The following is a 21,401-nucleotide window of genomic DNA, read 5'->3' as shown; positions in this document are numbered from 1 at the left end:
CAAGTGTCTGGCGTAGTTGTTAGATCGGCTACTTCAGCAATAATGGCAGTTTATGACGATTTAAGTCAGTTAGAAAGTGGTGTTATAGTCGGCGCACGAGCGATGAGTCACAGCATCTCCGAGGTAGTGATGAAGTGGAGACTTTCCCGCTCGACCATTTGCCGAGTGCACCTTGAATATCAGGAATTCGGTAAAACATCAAAACTGCGACATGGTTGCGGCCGGAAAAAGATCGGGCCCAACGACGACTGAAGAGAATCGTTCAAAGACACAGAAGTGCGACGATTCCGCAAATTGCTGCAGATTTAATGCTGGACCAATAACAAGTATCAGCGTGCGAACTATTCAACATAACATCATAGATACGGGCTTTGGGAGCCGAAGCCGATTTGTGTGCCCTCGATTACAGCACGACACAAGGCTTTACGCTTCGCCTTGGAGCGTCAACACCGACATTTGACTGGAGATGACTGGAAACATGTTGTCTGGTCTGACAAGTCACGTTTCAAATTGTATCGATCGGACGGACGTGTACCGGTATGGTGGCAACTTCATGAATCCATGGAACCTGCACGTCAGCAGGGGACTGTTCAGGCCGGTGGAGGCTCTGTAATAGTGTAGGGCGTGTGCAGTTGGAGTGATTTGGTACCCCTGATACGTTTAGATACGACTCTAACAGGTGATACGTACGTAAACATCCTGTCTCATCACCTGCATCCATTCATGTCCATTGTGCATTCCGACGGACTTGGACAATTACAGCAAGACAATGCGACACTCTACGCAAGTAGAATTGCTACAGAGTGGCTCCAGGAACGCTCTTCTGAGTTTAAACACTTCAGCTGGCCACCAGACTCCCCACAAATGAATATTATTGAGCATGTCTGGCATGTCTTGCAACGTGCTGTTCAGAAGAAATCTACATCCCCTCGTACTCGTACTGATTTATGGACAGCCCTGCAGGACTGATGGTGTCAATTCTCTCCAGCACTACTTCAGACATTAATCTAGTCCATGGAACGTCGTGTTCCAGCTCTTCTGCGTGCTGGCGGAAGCCCTACACGATATTATGCAGGGGTACCAGTTTCTTTGGCTTTTCAGTGTACAATAACATCCTGAGGCTCTGAAACTTCGTCTTCCTGGAAATAACCTGGGCGCTTCCTAGTACGTATAACCACGTGAATTGTGTTCTCAGCTTACAGGGTCTGTTTAAAAGTTTTTCGGATTTTGGACATCCAGGTCATTTGGAACACAGCCGTGGAAATTCATTAGAGGACTAACATCCTCATGTTCGATTAAAGTTATTCAGGAGGACCGAATAAAATCTTAAGTACGATAGCGGAATCTGTGTCTCAAGTACTCACGTCACGCTGTATCGACACGGCTGTAATTCTTTGGTGTAAAATCTATAGACTGTGACTGTAAGACAAGAACTTGCGGGGTAATATCCGGATGTCAGCTGCGGCTGATGCTGCTGAAGGGTCGTTAACTGCAGCACACGCAGGGGGGAACTGCACTGGAAGGATGCTGAGGTTCGGGAGGGGAAGGAGGCTGCAACTCGCCGATTCAGCAAACTGGGCAGCTATTTACATAAATGTGCGCGCACCGGAATTTGCATGCGAAACAATAGCAATTGGCGGCGGCCGAGTAATTAGGCCCAAGACGCCAGGCCCGACAACGTCACGGAGGTGCCGTCGGCGGCCCTGGGTCGATAGGCAGGCAGCCTCCATCCCCGAACAGCCGCAGGACGTTCCGCTGCCCCCGGCCGTCCGATAATTGAGTCAAGAATCACTAATTAAACGGGCCCACTGGCCACTCTGAAGGGCTGCCGTGTATTTCTGTAAGCGGAATCAATGTATCGACGTAACGAGTAGGGCGGCTTCCACCGGAAGACGGCGTCCGGGGCGACGGGGCCAGAGTTGACGGCAGCACCACAGTGCCTCCGGAGTGCTTAGATCACTGACCACCACGTGCCTTACGTGCCGTAGCGCGCTCCATCTGCCACGATCTAGGACATGCCATCTAGACCAGTGGTCGTCGAACTTTCTTGCTTAGAGCCGTTATCGACAACGTACGGCGACTTTTCGAGCCGTACAGGAAGTGAGCGCGGTTGCGGTACAGGGGAGGGTGTAAAGTGTCCGCTTAAAGGCATATTAAATTTTCACCAAACCATAGTTACTGACAGAACCTTAATAGTTACACATTTTCGATGTGATACGATGCCACACCAAATATTTTTTAGTGAAACAGATAATGATATACTGTAAATACATGCATTTTTCCGGAAGCTTGTGTAGTGACCAACTTTCCGTACCGTTCTGTGGCCAGTGCCGTCGCAACAGGATCCCATGTTTGATTTTCTGATTTCCAGAAACTTCTTTTAGGCATCTTCACCCCCTAGTATCTGCAAGAATATCAAGCGACTGCAGCAGACCGGTTTCAGTCGTACTTTTGTATTAGATCAAATATAACAGAAGGGAGCCAGTTTTAAGTAATATAACTTAATTAATTAGAATTTGTCACAAAAGGACAGATTGTCAGATGATAGTGTTGTATATAAAAGGATTCAGAAGTCAGTTTAATTGTTGTATTATGCGTGTTTCTTGGAACAACTAACTGTTATTCGGGTGGCCACCTTGACCCGACGAGTAGTGTGTCCACTTTTCCTGATCTGACATAAAGATCAAGCTTATTTTATTTCTCTGTATAATCACTTTCGTTATTGAAGCTTCGTCACATCTATCCACGAGCTTTTGAATTTCCGTGTCGTATTCGTCTGCCGCCGTCCACAGGCCAGTTGTTCACTGCGTTTTTCACCTCGATATCTCCCCCAAAACGTTTCTCGCCCAGAAACCTTTTTTAGTGTCGTGCAAGGCGTCTTGCACGAATTCGCTATTCACTTGACATTTTAAATTGCCTGTGATAAACATTTCACACCTCTTTCCCGCTATTATGTCGTTCGTTGCTGCTTCGCCCTACACTTCTTTTAGTTGACGGTAGATTTCATCACATACAAAATCAGTGAAAAAACAGTCTAGATCACGATAGGTATTTTATTATAACTACGTCTACATCTACATCTCCATCTACATGTCCTTAGGTTAGTTAGGTTTAAGTAGCTCTAAGTTCTAGGGGACTGATGACCTCAGCAGTTAAGTCCCAAAGTGCTCAGAGCCATTTGAACCATTTGCATCTACATCCACATGATTACTCTGCAATTCACAGTTAAGTGTCTGGCAGAGTGTTCATCGAACAATCTTCAATCTATTTCTTTACCGTTCCACTCTCGAACGGAGCGTGTAAAATGAACTCTTTCTGGGCGAGCTCTGAGTTTTCTTATTTTGTAATAATGACAAATCCTCCCTATGTCGGTGGGCGCCAACAAACTATTTTGACACTCCGAGGAGAAAGCCAATGATTGACATTTCTTGAGAAGATCCTGCTGCAACAAAGAACGTCGTTGTTTTAATTATTGCCATCCCAGTCCAGAGCTGATCTTCTTTGAAATTTTTCAGGTCCTCCGTCCACCCTGTCTGATGTGGATCCCACACCGCATAGCCGTACTCCAGAAGACGACGTACAAGCGTAGCGTGGGCAGTCTCTTTAGTAAATCTGTTGCATTTTCTCAGTTTTCTGCAAAGAAATCGTAATTTCTGGTTTGCTTCATGTACAACATTATCTATGTGATCGTTCAGAATTAAGTATTGGTAATTGTAATCCATAAGTATTTATGGATTACAATTACTAACAACTTAATATTTTCTGATGACTTCACCGCAGTATTGCTCTAACTGGGTCTCCGTCCTTCTATGTTTTCCTTCGCAAGATGTTTTATTGTGCTTTCTCGTAGGCAGTGACTTTGGTTCGCTTGTAAATCATAACTGTACTCCGTAAAGTGTCCAATGTATAATAACAAATGAGGACATGTGTTTCCGTACTGTTACAAGTGAGTAAGTCCTATGATTTCTTTCCGCGAGTCTCATATTCTTCATTTGATAATAGCATCCTTCGGTTCCTTAGTTGAACATAAATGTAAAGACGGCTATTCAGAATTCCCAATTTAACTCAGGTTATGACAGTTTCATTTCTGACGAAGAGAGGGCGTCGTTGCCAAGTGAAGATTAGGCAGTGCCTGGTCACCCCTGCCTGGTCTTCTGAATTAAACAGATTAAAGAGCTATCCCGTCAGCCAGGCCGAAGCTCCAACTGTGGAAGCAAAATTGCCCTTTTCCGATAACTTTAATCTGTGCCGACGGGAAGAGAAAGTCGTAATTAAGATTGCCCCTCGCTATCGAAATAATCAACGCATTCATAATAAACAAACCTTCAGTAAAAAATCTATTGATGTCTATCTCATGAATACAAAAACAGAGAAACGCTTACAGTAATTTAAAAGATACTGGAATCCTGGATCCCCAGGATGATTTTCACATTTCTAAGAAAGTAGTCAATATGACAAGCAAAGCAACGTTTTTACAGAAATGTCAGAATTAACTTATGTTTAGTTATAATAAATGAGCAAGCAATAAAACGTGATGTAGAAAAAAATTAACAAAGAATAGATTTCATATTCGTGGAAAGTTGTTACAAAGGAAAGACGGGGTGAAGAATCCGTGACTACATACAAGCTGGTATATACCTTCCATTACATTACGTACAGGAAAAATTATTTCTGACGTAACAGTTCCACTCTCCTTGCTGACAGAGTACAAACAATTATAAGTCATAAGCTCTATGAAGGAAGACTTATCATACTCGTTCTGCGCGAGAACAACTGCTGCCCGTACACTTATGAACATGATTTCATCTCTCTGGTTTCTGCAGTATCTACGCGAAATGTACGTAGAAGTTTTATGGAGCCTTGTGCAAAGACAGTCGGTGGCTAATATCGACGGTAGTAGAAAACTCTTCTGCTTAACTACTCCACTTGCACCCTGGTACGAATCATAGCGGCTGACCTGATATTTCTCCGGAAAACGATCCTCTGTGTATGAATTTGTGTCTCCTTTACTTTGAGTCGATCTTGGCATTTTTTCAAGAGTTCACATTAAGCCTCTGGCTTTGTTGTGCTTTCTAGTTTCATAAATACTTTTGATAGAGAACTATTTCTACACTAGAGTATTGTACCCACTATTTACCCAAACAAAATATCTGGTTGCATTTATTGAGCTTGTCTAAATGATTGATGTGAATACACTGGTCTGTTCCTTCCTTCTGTATTCTCTGTTTTTGAACTAAACACACATTACTCCAAAAATGGCTCTGGCCACTATGGCACTTAACATTTCAGAGGTCATCAGTCCCCTAGAACTTAGAACTACTTAAACCTAACTAACCTAAGGACATCACACACATCCATGCCCGAGGCAGGATTCGAACCTGTGACCGTAGCGATCGCGCGGCTCCAGACTGGAGCGCCTAGAACCGCTCGGCCACACAGGCTGGCACACACATTACTATTTCAGATCTGTATCACTTCGAAACAGAGTCTTAGAATACCGTACACCTTTAATATTGAAAATGAAATCAAGATAAAACCATAATTTATTGAAATTTTTATCCTTACTCGTCGTGTAGATTGCAGAACCTTGCGTGAACTGCCCATATCAGTTTGTCATAGAACTAGTAACGTGTTGAGTATATAGTTAAATCTCCGTAACATAGTCAAATGGTTCAAATGGCTCTGAGCACTATGGGACTTAACTGCTGAGGTCATCAGTCCCCTAGAACTTAGAACTACTTAAACCTACCTAACCTAAGGACATCACACACATCCATGCCCGAGGCAGGATTCGAACCTGCGACCGTAACGGTCGCGCGGTTCCAGACTGTAGCGCCTAGAACCGCTCGGCCACCCCGGCTGGCCGTAACATAGTCCTGGTATCTCTGAAGTATCTAGAGAGAACACGGATAAAATAATGAAACTGTCACCAGGCCGAAGGTTCGTTTGCTTATCCAGGAATGGTCCTATTGGATGTAGTATGCCATTGCCTTCCTCGAACCTGTCAGCTGATTTACGCAGCCAATTGTCAACGACCTTGCCGCAGTGGTAACACCAGTTCCCGTCAGATCCCCGAAGTCAACAGCTGCCGAGCTTGGCCACCACTTGGAGGAGTGACCGTCGGGTCTACCGAGTGCTCTTGGCAACTGGGATACACTCAGCCTTTGTGAAGCCGATTGAGGAGCTACTTGACTGAGAAGTAGCGGCTCCGGTCACGGCAACTGACGACGGCCCTGAGCGCGGTGTGCTCCCATCACGCTCCTCCATATTCGCATCCAGTCACGCGTAAAGTCTGAGGATGACACGGCGGTCAGTCAGTCCCATTAGGTCTTTCGAGACCTGTTCTGGCGGAGGTAATAACGCAGCCGGTTATAGGCGAACCTACAGTTTAACGTGGACTCCGAACCACGCTGCAGCTGGGCATTTTTCACACTAATAGATACTACCAGAGGTAATGAATTGGTAAGTATGACATCTAGAATTTCTGAACAGAGTACTTGAACTGGATATCCGCACAGATTGGTGGCGTGACCATTTCACATGACATAAGCCCGCAGGCTTGAACGCCCCAGTCATCTTACAGCGGCGCAGGAAAAGTAAGCACTGCCTGCAGAGGGAACATTTCTGTCAGTGCGGTGGCCCCTCCACGGGCCGCGGAACATTTGTCACCGCAGAGCTGGCGCGTCGCGTCACCCTGTGTTCCGCGGCGTGACTCGCACGCACGCACGAACTCACGCACCGTGTAGACACCTTCCGCCGTTGGCCCTCGCACTTCCGGCCGAGTGACGAGGGAAACCCGCCATTCGGAAGAAATGTGATCGATGAGAGTGCGCCGCCTCTCCTTGTATGTGTTTGTTCTGGCAGAAGTGACGGCCTCGGGGTGTTTGCGAAAACGGAGTTCTCCGGTGTGGGGGAAGGCGTGGACTGACTCTCGGAGTTTTGACGTGTGCCACTGAGGTCTGTGGATGTGAATAGCATAATATAGGATAAATCTATATATTCCTGGATCGTACACTTGGTAGCAGTCCAGGAACTCAAAAGTTATTTAAACCTTTAAATACTACGATACGGTCGTTTCAGTACCTCTTCGTAACCACTACTCTAATTTCTCCTAAGGTGATTAAACAGTGTATCAGTTATTTGTGTCTTTTTACTTTCTAAGATGAGTCCTTTAAAAAGGAATATATCTGATTTAACGATGTAACTGAAAGGTTTAATTTCAGGTACCTCATACAAAATGTTTAACAAGACAAGAGAAAGGACCGCTTTTCACTTAAGTGTTCATTATTATGTCTAAAGTGCCGGGTTCGATTCCCGGCCGGGTTGGGGATTGACTCTGCCCGGGGACTAGGTGTTTGTGTTGTCCACAACATTTCATCCTCCTCCTCCTCATCATCATCATTCGTAACAGTGGCTAGATTGGATTGTGTAAAAAAACTTGGACTGTGTAAAAATTGGAACTTTATACGGGCGCTGATAACCGCACATTTGGCTCTCCACAAACCAAACATCATCATCATTATGTCTGAAATGTGACGGACACATATAAGACGCAATAACTTAAACCGATTACTGGATTTCACGATGAAAAGTCACGACTGGTAAATCTCTGGCAAATCACTTCTTTACTGAAAGCTTGTCATATTTTATAATCAGACAATAATAACTGCAGCAGAATTGGGTTAAGTTGCTCGTCATATCATCAACTCACTCATTTAGAAGAAAAACGGACTACAAAGCATTCTTCAGTGTTTCTGTCGGTCTGAAAATCTGTTTACCTCAGCATCGCTATGTTCACGATGCAGGCATCTCTCAAACAATCGCTGCAGCAACAACAAAACTGATATTCTCCTTTTACACCATAGACACAGAGCATCAGGATGATTGTCATACAGAATCGAATCACACCTTGACAGTCGTAATTACTATTTTCTCCAGGCATATAAAAGTCCATTGTTATACAAACCAGTACTTGAAATCATATGTGATATATTTTGAAACTAAATCAGACCCAGCCTTAAAAATTAAAAACGAGCCTTAGGTTACAATATGTAGAGCCAAAATGGAAAAACATAAACGGTTGACAAATTAACAGAGTTTTAAAATTATTGACACCAGTGACAGTTAAATAAAGAACTGAGGCTCTGGAAAGCACTTTACTCTTAGATCCACGAAAATTAAACTGAAATATAACATCAAGAGAGCAGTAAATCCAAAACACGTATAAATAAAATATTGTCCATTACGACTACCTTAGAACGTCTGCATATCTTACACCGGCTCATGTGGAAATGAAACAGAACACAGCATCTCTGTTTCAGAAATTATATTTTCTGGACGTCATATTGCAGCTACTTCACTTACTCTGAACGATCTCTGTGGTCACAGGACAGCAGCGAGGCCCACTCGAGTATGGACGAGGGCTTTAATTGTACCGTCTCTGCGCGTGAACTCCACAACAACAACATGTGAGAGTAAAATCCACTGAAACGAAATCAAACATTAATTTATTATCTGTCCTTCAGGTGACGGTTACTTCAAAAAATTAATGAGCCTGCTGTATAGCGAAGGAGAAAAATTGCAGTTGCAAAAAAGACAAAGAAAGTACTTGGTGAATTGAGGCAACGCCGGGATGCCCTCTCAGTGTTGTTACATCGACAGTAACTCGTAACAATACATTAAACTATGATATGGTGGGCTAGCAAAAAAAAAGTCTACATTACAGAATACATAGCTCTCCATGCACGCCATCTGCTTTAAGATGACGAAGAAAATGTATTTTCAGTATGCTATTAATTGTATCACATATTCGATGATATAACTGGCCAGACTTGGATGAGGCAAAACGTGAAATCTCCCTAGCCTTCAACGAATGGAGATTGCTTACATGCGACTATTTGAAGCAAGTGTATTAAAAATAGCACCACCCTAGTCCAACTGAGAGCGACAGACCCCTTGGTGATAATGCATGTAGCCTCGTTGCAAAATATCATGGGTGTAAATTACCAGAGGAAAACAGAAAAATGTTGAGGATCCTCGCAAACATCAGCATGGTTGACATGACACAGTTGACATCACAATTCTCAGTCATCACCTAGAACAACCTCCTTACCGAGAATAGGTATCGGAATAACAGTATCGTTAAACATGGAGAGTATTCATCAATGTGGTGGCTCGCAACTCCATGGTAACCTGGTGCGCCTCTTTTCACTTTCCAAGTAAATAGTAACTCCAAGGATTGTTATATGGTCACATTATCAGTTGATACCGATATTATACCCTAACATGGAAGCCAAGTCATAGAATGACGTAGCCTTGTTCCACCGTCTTTGCTCTCTTCAAACGTGAATTGTCGAACACGCAGAATCAATTCCTGTTCTATGAAGCGACTGAAACATTATAGAGCTTTAAATCAGAGCATCATATGCCAATTTCTTCATTCATCATCACTGGAAGAACTGTGTTTGAACAAAAATTTCCAGAAAGAATTCAGGAGATCCGCTTATCAATTACCGCGATAAATCGTCTTAAGCAGGTTCAAAGTACGTTAACTACATTTGACCATTATCGTGATTTTTATTACAGACTTTATGTGCCTAGTACAATATCGACGCCTTAACTGGCTTTCTATTACGATGGCAAGAAAGTCCGTACAGCACGAACATTTCATAAGAGAGAAAAGTGGACTTTTCAAAGAATATGTGGAGGTAAGAGGGCTTTTTATCCAGTTTCAGACAGGGCACGTAATCAAAATAAGTGTGAATACGAGACGCTCGAGCCATGTCGAAACGGTGCTTTGCAGTTCATCCTTTGAAGTGAAATGTTCGCTCAAACCGCTTCGCCACCTCAGATAAAGGTCACTTGGAGCCAAGTGCTTAATTTTCGCAGAATAATCCGTTATTTCTCATTTGACTCATAAACGAAACTGTTCAACTGATGCAGCAGCTTGCTGTCGGATATGTCATCTTTTGTTCTCAATGGATCTCCGGAGCCTTTGCTATCTCTCACAATGTGCAGCCGTACTGACTGTTGTAGTATGGCTTCCCCAAATTAAAAATTGCAGTGCATCGCCATAGCGTGGGTTGCCAGACAGGACGTAGAGGTGAGAACAAATCTGGAGCAATTTTAATGGTAATTGTCTCAACCGCCATTGTGGTTATATATAAGTAGACTTGCATGTATTGTTTCCCAATAATCCATTCTCATGGTCGCGTTTTTTTAAAATTTACTGCATATCTGAGATTTACATAAAACAGTCCTCGCACATTCTAAGAAGAGTAAAAATAAATACCTACAACAGTGGCTACATTGAAGGCATTCAGACAATCCCAGATGCTACAAAATTTAGCTAAAATATCAGATGGGAATGTTCATATTATCCATGAAAACGAGTGAACAGATTAAAGAGCTATCCCGTCAGCCAGGCCGAAGCTCCAACTGTGGAAGCAAAATTGCCCTTTTCCGATAACTTTAATCTGTGCCGACGGGAAGAGAACGTCGTAATGAAGATTGGCCCTCGCTATCGAAATAATCAACGCATTCATAATAAACAAACTTTCAGTAAAAAATCTATTGATGTCTATCTCATGAATACAAAAACAGAGAAACGCTTACAGTAATTTAAAAGATACTGGAATCCTGGATCCCCGGGATGATTTTTCACATTTCTAAGAAAGTAGTCAATATGACAAACAAAGCAAAGCTTTTACAGAAATGTCAAAATTATCTTATGTTTAATTACAATAAATGAACAAGCAATGACTCATGGATGCAGGAGCAGTGATCATAAAACTGGGGCTACGCCTCATGCAAGTTTTGTTTCACTGAATCTTTCACTGAATCAATTTCCACCCAGCAACTTTTAATACGTTAGCGGTAGTAAACATTTGTCATGTATTCCAAAGCTGCATTAGCGCTCCTAACTGATTATCTATGTTGATGTGTCATTAGGCCGCAATAAAATAAGAACGAGCAATATGTTCACCAATGGATACAATTGTTGTTGGTTCTCTTAACCTGGATGGGGCGAATATCAACAGCTGTAGGATCTAGTTGCACTCCGACTAAAGTATCACGAAAAAATGCTAGATCATAGCGTTCTTCCCCTGTATTGTAACTCACAATGGATGCGAAATTGCTACATCGTTTTGTTTTCATGTAAAAGTTTCACATGTACTTTACAAATATGAGCACAATATTTGCCATTGACAGTTACATTGCACTTGACAATCATGCACATGTTCATTCACCGAGTTCAAACAATGGGTTGTTGGTAGCTCTTGGCAAAAGTTTACAAGGACGAACATGACCACAGAGCATCAAGTACAGGAAACAGAGTTGCTTATAACAGTAGGAGCACTTCATGAATCTTGGCATAAAGCAGTCTTCCGAGTCACACTGCGTTTGAACATCAAAATTACGTGTGCGCGGTGTTTGAAACCTCTCTGATCTGAAGCAATCATTTCCAACTACCCCTCCCCCCTTCCCCCCCAGGGCTGCCGAACAAAGTCTGCGATGACTGGACAACAGAACTGGTTGTCTAGAACACACATCACAACGAAACTGAATCCCTCGATAGTCGTTAAGGATGCTGTGATCTTCAATCCACTTAAGCCCCGCCTTGAACTATAGGAAGAATAGCACATCAAGTGGCTAAATGTCAGGTGTGCTCCCAGGAGGGATGGTCTTGACTGCGTACATCGATATGAGTCCTGTCACGATATGTCCCGAGCAATTCAACCAGAATAAGAAACCCCTTCGCTGTATATGGCAAGCAGACGTCTTGAAAAAATAGCTTTAGGATTTGTTTCGTGATTAGGCTGGTCTTCAAGGCAACCTGAATCATATTTTGCAGTTTCAGCATGTGTTGCACTATTCACACTCCAAAATGACCTCTAGGTTAGTCGTGAATTACCAGTGTCTCTGGAGACAAGTATAAACTTGCCGACGCAACGTGTTTGATGGTGTACAAATTGCATGATCAGTCTGCACCGAGCTTCTTACCGACTTCTCTCCTTTGAAATGCGAAGTTCGCGATGAGTGAAGTTGTTTCGTTGTACCATTTCGATCGGTATTATAAGTTTTTATACGTTCCATGATGTTCATTAAGGATATCACCTCCTTCCAAAAATCGTCACATTTTCCGTTCTATCCCATGGATAGACCACTCTTGTCAGTCATATTCTCGAACTTTACCCAAACCCCCAACAGCAAATATCCCTCTCGCGAAAATTGGCGCCTAGAACAGTTTTCACCAGCCCGAATTTTTCGGCTACATAATTGTCAAGTTCTGATCGTTGGTCTTCCTCCCCTTTGTTTATCACATGACGTAACTATCGTAGATAATGTATGTGTTGAACCATACTGCACTGAAGCTTAATCTTTTAGATTTCGCCGGCCGTTGTGGCCGAGCGGTTCTAGGTGCTGCAGTCTGGAACCGCGCGACCGCTACGGTCGCAGGTTCTAATCGTGGCTCGGGCATGGATGTGTGTGATGTCCTTCGGTTAGTTAGGTTTAAGTAGTTCTCAGTTCTAGGGTCTGATGACCTCGGATGTTAAGTCCCATAGTGCTCAGAGCCATTTGAACCATTTTTTTAGTCTTCCTATAATCATGCTTTGCCCACTTCTTCGGTAGGCTTTGCAGATAATCATACGACTGTCTGCCATCACTGTTTGTCACTATCGGGTTCTGGATCATTAATAAGTTTTTCAAAACCAGACAAGTCTTCTTCTGCGTTTTGACATTGTTCAGTATAGTCCATTGTATTTTCTAAAAAAAAATGGCTCTGAGCACTATGGGACTTAACATCTGAGGTCATCAGTCCCCTAGAACTTAGAACTACTTAAACCTAACTAACCTAAGGACATTACATACATGCCCGAGGCAGGATTCGAATCTGCGACCGTAGCGGTCGCGCAGTTCCAGACTGCAGCACCTAGAACCGCTCGGCACTCCCGCCGGCTGTATTTTCTAGTTGTATATTATTACCACTGGTTGTCACATTGACTATGGATGCAGCTCCATTTCTCTCTTTATTATAATTTCTGTGGACCTTCTTTTTGTGCTTGTAATGGCTAACAATCATGCTAACCATATTTGCAGGATTCATTAGCGCACAATTTCGCTGTCAGCGTTAGTACCGTGACGCACTACGGGATTGGTAACACCACAAATGGACTGTTTAACTGCCGATGTTGATGCAACACAGACGGGGATCGCTATTATACTGTTCCCCTTGCTCCTAGGCGTAATGTATATCTGGTTCCCCCCTAAAGTCGTATCGGATACTTCGTCAAATGACTTTCGGTACGGTACGTTATGTGTCGAGTATAGCATACGCTGCAAATAACTATATTAGCTAGAGGAACACTGTCTACGATTAATTCAGTTACTAAAGTCACGATACCATGTGGGGTATAGTCAACTGTGAGCGGAATATGGCACTTTCGTAGCTTACAGTGCTCGTGGCGATGGTACCATAACGTAAATGCAATTGCGATAGCAACTTGCGATAAACCCCTTGTCAGATCAGCTAATACGTGTGAGCGCAGAGAATGATTTTAATTTTTAGTATTTCATTGTTTGCATCTTGTCACAGGAATCACACTTGGCCGTCCGGTGTGGGCGTGCGGTTCTAGGCACTTCAGTCTGGAACCGCGTGACCGCTGCGGTCGCAGGTTCGAAGCCTGCCTCGGGCATGGATGTGTGTGATGTCTTTACGTTAGTTAGATTTAAGTAGTTCTAAGTTCTAGGGGACTGATGACCACAGATGTTAAGTCCCATAGTGCTCAGAGCGATTTGAACCATTTTTGAATCACACTCCAAGTCTTATAAAATAGTAAATTTATGTTTTCCCGAATAGATTATTGCTAGAGACGACGTATACCAAATGCAAGGGTCAGCATTTGCTCATCTATTTAACCGTATTCTTTGAATCCTATCTTGTCCTATACAAGCACGTATGAACCACGTCACACACTTCAGGCAGCTGAACCCCAATGCGACTTTGACTGCTAGGACAGTGTGTTCCCTTTCTGAAACTAGAAAGACTGAATTTTACGGAGCAACGTACGAAGCAGGGTTCTAGTAGCTGCAGCCTTGGCGACCGAAGACTTAGTTAAGGAGGAGCGACAGGAACGTAGCGCTGCAGCTGCCCGTTGTAATTCTTAGCCGGTCCCGGCCCGGTACCGGCAGGGACCAAATTACACACTTGTTATTGAATCAGCGGGCGAGGCTAGGCGCGCCGTCCACGAGGGCTGGTGCGCTGCGGTCTCCTTTACATCTCCCGCCGCTGCACCGTGGCGCGCAGTACAGCACGGCCTCCCTGGCGTTATTAGCTGGTGGCTACAGACGTCCAGATTAATTCCCGTGATTAAATTTCATAGGGCCGGCGCGGGGCGCGGCGTGCGGTGAGCGCCGTCTCGGCTCTCCTCCCCGCCCCTGCCGCTCCCCGGCCTCTCCCTCCCTCCCTCCAGAGTCCTGCCGGCAGGTCGATACTTATTAGAACACCCGCCGGCTCCTGCAGTGGCCGGAGGCGAACCGGGGACCGTCCCCTGGGCCACACGACACGTGTCGCTGCTTTCGCTGACGACCCACTCGCTCCACAACTGCAGATCGTCATCGTCACAGTCTCTCATTATCTACAGATATTCTGCCGTCTTTTTTTGTGTCGAATCGAGCAAAATTTGTACAATTACTGTCTCAACTCCTAACGGGGATGTTTTATAGAATTAAAGCGTATTTGACTGTCGATGGGAAAGTGCGGCCCATCGTCTTGTCGAAGCGTCTTACAGAAATAGACACAGAAAGAAGAGCACATTACAATTAAATAATCGGACCTGTCCGCAGATGTTTACGAGACAGTGTCAATGGAAGCGAAAGAAAGACATTACAAAGTGTACTGCTGACTAGTAGTAATATGTGAACAAGAAACGCCGACGATGACAAATATAGGCTTACAGCCGGCCGCGGTGGCCGAGCGGTTCTAGTCGCTTCAGTCCGGAAACACGCGGCTGCTACGGTCGCAGCTTCGAATCCTGCCTCGCACATAGATGTTTGTGATGCCCTTAGGTTAGTTTGGATCATGTAGTTCTAAGTCTAGGGGACTCATGACCCCAGATGTTAACTCCCATAGTCCTTAGAGCCATCTGAACCATCTGATAGGCTTACGTTAGTTAAAAGCAGTGAAACGTTTTTATGGAAAATACGGAAACATAAGATAGAAACGAAGATATAAGAAAAGCATGTAAATTATAAAACATATTGAATTGTCTATAGCATGCGGTACTATTCGAGACTGACTGCGAGCTGAAGTGTAATAATCTGAGATAGTTCTAAACTAAGTAAAGTCCAAAATGAGCTGCTACTGCGACCAAATATGACTTTTTCAAAATAACTATAATGTTCCTCTGAGTTAGAGATGGGTATAAGATTTCGATAAATTAGACCAACATTTTCATTACAAGCTGCATCACAAGCGGCCGCTGCCTTACACAACTGAATTTTTTTTTCTTATAACTGGAAGCGTCTTATTGTTACAACAGATGGTCTCGGGCTTACATACGAGATATACGTAGCGGCCCATTCCTGCATTCCAAAGCTACACTTAATAATACACTCTAAGACAAAAAACGACGAACCACGAAGGAATTATCCGAATGAAACACAAATCGATTAGTGTGATTTCCAAGTATAGAAAAACAAATAATTAGAACTTCAGAAAAATTGGATCATTTATTCAAAAGAAATAGCTTCAAAAACTGGGCATGTCAATAACGCGTTGTTTAAAAAAATGGCTCTGAACACTATGGGACTTCTGAGGTCATCAGTACCGTAGAACTTAGAAGTACTTAAACTTAACTAACCTAAGGACATCACACACATCCATGCCCGAGGCAGAATTCGAACCTGCGACCGTAGCGGTCGCGCGGCTCCAGACTGCAGAGCCTAGAACCGCTCGGCCATCCCGGCCGGCGTTGTTTCACCTCTGGTTCTTATGCAAGCAGTTATTCGGGTTGGCATTAATCGATAGAGTTGTTGGATGTCATCCTGAGGGGTATCGTGCCGAATTCTGTCCAAATGGTCCTTTACATCGTGAAAAACTGAGCTGCTTCACGGCCCTGTGCATACTGCTCCAAATGTTCTCAACTGCGGAGATATTAGGCGACCTTGCTGTCTAGGTACAGTATGGCAAACACGAAGACAAGCAGTTGAAGTTCTCACCGTGTGCGGGCGATCATTGTCTTGCTGAAATGTAAGCCCAGGATGGCTTTCATGAAGGGTAACGAAACGAAGTCTAGAATACCCTCGATGTATGGGTCTGCTGTAACGGTGACAACTAAATGGGTCGTCCTATGAAATGAAATGGCACCCTAGACCATCACTAATGGCTGTTGGGACTTATGGTGGGTGACAGAAATGTTGGTATCCCGCCGATGTCCGGGGCGTCCCAGACACGTCTTTGCTGGCGACTGGAGGTCAGTTCGTAGTGGGCCTCATCACTGAAGACAATTCGACTTCATTAAAAGAGATTCCAGGCCGAATGTGTCCGACAGCAAGCAAACGGGCTTGTTGGTGTACAGTTGTCAATGGTAGTCGGCGCAAAGAGCGCCGTCAGCTCAGTGCCGTATCTGTGAGCTGCCTATTAATGGTCCTTGTGGTCTGTGGATCGGATCGATGATAATGATCAATCTGGGGCGCTCAGTGCCTTTCTGACGATTGCTCAGCCCTCACTTTCTGTCGTCGCTATGTGTCGACAGCTTCCTTCTCGACTCTTTGTTCGGCCATGGTTCACCAGTTCACGCCAACATCGGCGAACAGTGGTATAGCTCCTCTTCAAATGTCAAGCGATTTACAGATTATTCCAACTGACTTCTTTGAGGCCGACTACACGTCCTTTCTGTGCATATATTGTTCACGCGATTGTCTGCGAAGCAAAGACTGTCAAACTGAGTACACGGAATGAAATTCGCCAAGACTTTATGCTGTGGTAGCGACATGGCCCCTATTTACTATCCTTGCCAGTTGCGCGGTGAAACTGCGCTGCGAAGCCACACATTCAACCATCAGACTCCGAAGTTTTCAGTTCTGCATATTTTGACGATACTTGTCTATTTATATCCAAATCCTGCTCCAGCTACTGCTGGGTCTGGGTGATGACGAGTCTTCTCCATTTGGCTCGGTTCTCCCACCACTTTTCTTCCTCCACTTGCTGCCAGGTCACACCTCTCTCCTTTCTACAGATATTCTCACTCCCATTTTCCACCGTGTTCTTGGTCGCCCCCTATGTCTTTTCCAATTCATCATTAGTCCTTCCATAATTTTGGGTAGTCTCTGCCCAGGCATCCTCTTAACATGCCCATACCATCTTAATCTTTTTTTTTTTCAATTTCTTCTCTCATACTTTCTTGTTTATGGTCCGTTCTAATCTCTACATTCCTTACTCTGTCCATTCTTGTTTTTCCCTTAACTGCTCTGAGAAATTTCATTTCCCCTGCTTGCAGTCTGCTCCAGTCCCTTTCTTTCATTGTCCATGTTTCTCCATCATAGGTGACAATAGGGAAGTAATAATTCGTATAGATAAGGAGTTTTGCTTTTTCTGAAACTTCCTTATTCCAAATCAGGTGTTTTATTGTCTGGTAGAAATTGTCTCCTTTCTGTAACCTCCTATTAATTTGGTTAGTTATTCTTCCATCCCTAGATATTTCACTCCCTAAATAAGTGAAACTTTCTACCACTCTGAGGGGTTCTCCAGTACGAATATTAATTTGTGATCAGTTTGCATAACTTATTCGTGTTGCATCTTTCTTTTTTTTTTCTTTTTTGTCTTATAGTCTAGTTAGGACGAGAGAAGCAAGTCAAAACATCTGTTAGCAGTTCGTACATGACTCAGTCTGTTTTCCCATCACGAAATTAGTTGAGTAAGTGTAACGACTGAAAGTGGAAGAAAAAAGTACAGTCTTATCAGATCAGCTCAATATAGTACGGCTGTAGATCACAAACAGCAGGTTTTGATAGTAGGGCCTGCTGCACCAATTTAAGGGGGGTAGGACGTCAAACGGGCCGACTTGGAGCAGGAGAGGCACCACAGGACATTTTAATTTCCACTGTCTATAATTTTACAAGTAAATTCATAAAACTTAGTCAGCATGAACAGGATGGACTCAGGATTAATACTCTTAGCAGCGGAAGTTCAAAAACATAACAAAATAATTTTTTTACATGTGATATTTCATCATTTTTTAACTTACTATTCGCTGCATTTGTTGCTATAGGTACACTTTTCTTCATAAGTAAGAGAGACTGTTCGATGAATGTTACACAGCATACAAACCATACTTACAGGTGTCTCAGACTCTAGAATCTATTTAATTCATGAAAAAATGAATGAGCTGTTACGTCTAGAAAAAAATCAAATTTTGTAGTTAATTATCTCAATTTTTATCATAGTTTTTAATAATTTGGAAAATTCTAGAGTTTCATACACCTTAAGTATGGTTTGTATGCTGTACAAAAGTCATCAAAGAATCTCTGTTACTTGTGAAGAAAATTGTACCTATAGCAACAAATAGAGCCAACAGTAAGTGAAAAACTGATGAAATTTGTTATCTAACAAAATTTATTTTGTTATGTTTTTGCACTTCCCCTGCTATGAGTGTGAATCATGAATCCTTCCTGGTGATGCTGACAAAGTTTTATGAATTTGCTTGTAAAAGTATAGACAGTAGAAAATAAAATGTCCTGTGGTGCCTCTCCTGCTCCAAGTCGGCCCGTTTGACGTCCTATCCCCTTTAAGGTTTCACCAGCACTTCCACACTTATTAATTTTGTTTAGGCATTTGAAAAAAAATTGATCCACTGCGACTATTTTATTATCAGTTTCAGGTCGCCTCCACGTCTGGTGCGGCAGCATCGAGTGATCGTAGCGCAAGAACAGCAACAGCAGACGTAAGAGAGACTTCGCGCTGAGGGGGGCGGCAGGATGAGCGGCGGTGAAGAGGGCCAGGAGGGCGGCGCCGGCGCCGGCGCTGGCGCTGGGGGCGGCAAGCGACGCCGCCGCGAGCCGGCGGGCGCCGAGGCGGCGGGCGCGGGCTCCGGGCCGGCGGCCGGCGGCAGCGGCGCCAAGAAGCGCAAGGCGGCGCCCGGGGGCTGCGCCGGAGGTGCGGCGGCCGGGGGCGGCGGCGGCGGCGGCGGCGGCGGCGAGCACGAGGCGGAGGGCGAGGCGCTGGTGCGCGAGACGGAGGCGGCGCTCAAGTCGCTGTCCGGCTCGTGGCCCGGCCCGCGGGCCTCGTTCTACGGGCCTCCCGCAGACCCGCCGCCTGCCTTCGAGAACCTGTTCGAGGAGAAGAAGGTCGAGCAGCGCCAGCTGGCGTCTCCGGAACATATCGAGGACATCAAGCCGCACATCGCTGCCCAGCACTCACCGCAGCAGCAGGTACTGTTCTTCTGTCGACTACAGTCTCTACAAGCAAAACTGTGTCCCAATTTTGTACACACTGTAATTACTTGATAACTCTGACGTACATGTAAGTATTAAAAAACACCCGCTCGAGGTTTTTTCATCACCTGCAGACAAATGTACTGAGCGCACAGACCGACTGAAGAGGTCCACCTACTTTAAAAATGTGCCTCGTCACGCTGATGTTAAGAGAATGAAAGTGTCTGTTTCATTCCTTTCCCGTATCCGCGGTATCGATTAAGTTTATATCAGCTAAACGGCAACACTTTATGGATATAAAACTAATATTACATCCTATAATTATTGTTAGGGGCACCAGGAAGTAAAGTCGTTCCTGCGCTTGTCAATATTCGTTTCTCATTTATCAACTCTTTGTGTACTTCAAAGCCGTATCAAAGGTAGTTTATGGTTAGAGTTACTTGCTTACTCGTAAATAATTAAATCGTAACGCAACAGCTGATACATTTGCGATCTTTTCCAAAAAAAAAAAAAAATGGTTCAAATGGCGCTGAGCACTATGGGACTTAACAGCTATGGTCATCAGTCCCCTAGAACTTAGAACTTCTTAAGCCTAACTAACCTAAGGACATCACACAACGCCCAGCCATCACGAGGCAGAGAAAATCCCTGACCCCGCCGGGAATCGAACCCGGGAACCCGGGCGTGGGAAGCGAGAACGCTACCGCACGAACACGAGATGCGGGCGATCTTTTGAAGTGCATCAGGCGTTCTAAGTTGAAATCTGGTGACAGCTTGTCTGAGAACCATAGATTAAATTAATAAGCGTGGATGTAAAGTGTGGCTAACCCAACAAAAGAAAATAAAAAAACGCAAACGAGGAAATAAATAAATTTGGCTGCAGTAAAGTGTTTTTCAACGAAGTTGAAAACGAATTGGAGGAGCATATTCTTACACCTGAAGAAATGGTGTTCGGTTTAAGCATGTGTGACGTAAGAAAAACTTGCGTTTGACATTGCTGAACGGAACGGATTGCCCCGTAATTTGGATGGGGAAGAAGTCTTGGCAGGTAAAATGGGGAGAGGGCATTCATGCAAGAAATATCTTCGAATCCGAGAGAAATAATGAAAGCTCCAAACAAAACTTCAAGGCCTAGACAAGATCCTGTGAACTCACGAGTAGCCCACGCAAGTAAAAGCTAACCAAACCAAGAAGATGAAACTCAACGGGGAAGCTACCACAGAAACTCATTCGTAAAACAGAGGAATGGTACACCGAATTTTGCGAGGAAGAGCGAATTCAAGAAATGATCAGATGCATGAAATGCAAAATGTAGACTCATGCTAAGGGTACAGGGATGGGCGAAGGAGGGAAAAGTTATACTAAAGGCCCGCAAACAGGATGTAATAACTAAAATATGGAACAGCTCCTTATAGCCGCACTAGTATATACATTTATGCCTAGGGATATAGTTTATAAGGGAGGTAAAATTTTCTCATCCATTCGTCCTTATTAGGAATCCGGATTCCTAATTTGTACTATTTGCAATGTGTGCAAAATTAACTGTTGTGTGTGAATGTAGGTTTTCCTGGTGTATACTGCTGATGAAATCTTCTCGGGCTTCCATCCGGGTAGCTGGGTCAAAAATCCGCGACAGTGTCATTCTCATCATCTTCTGGCGAAGAAGATGATGAAAATGACACTGAAACGTCGCGAATTTTCGACGCTGCTACCCGGATGGAGAATATTTCGTTAACTGTAGTGTGTTTATTTTTCTCAGAATTTCCATTCTTTAAACCAGATACCAAGAACAACATCCTGTAGATGAGGACAGCATTGTTTAAATAGTTTTGTAACTTCTATTTAAGCTATAATATGTAAAATCTCAAAAGTGGTACAATTACGGCAGCACTCCCTATAGGAGGTAACTGAAAGAAACACGCGATAAAGCAAACAGAAATGACTCTCTTATCAAAGACAATAATTAC

At 44.0% G+C, this 21,401-nt stretch overlaps 1 long non-coding RNA gene across 1 annotated transcript in view; it reads left to right on the top strand.

The window, feature by feature from the left end:
* Positions 1-18,989, top strand: part of LOC126285111 (uncharacterized) — a 650,989-nt gene extending 632,000 nt beyond the window's left edge. The window contains exon 4 of the long non-coding RNA XR_007551601.1: positions 18,876-18,989. This is a non-coding gene — a long non-coding RNA (uncharacterized LOC126285111). The remainder of the gene's footprint in view (positions 1-18,875) is intronic.
* Positions 18,990-21,401: the final 2,412 nt, after the last annotated feature.

Source organism: Schistocerca gregaria, chromosome 1, assembly GCF_023897955.1.
Source record: "Schistocerca gregaria isolate iqSchGreg1 chromosome 1, iqSchGreg1.2, whole genome shotgun sequence".
Taxonomy (NCBI): Eukaryota; Metazoa; Arthropoda; class Insecta; order Orthoptera; family Acrididae; genus Schistocerca; species Schistocerca gregaria.
Note: the sequence above shows the minus strand (reverse complement) of the source record. Positions and strands in the feature narration are given on the sequence as shown.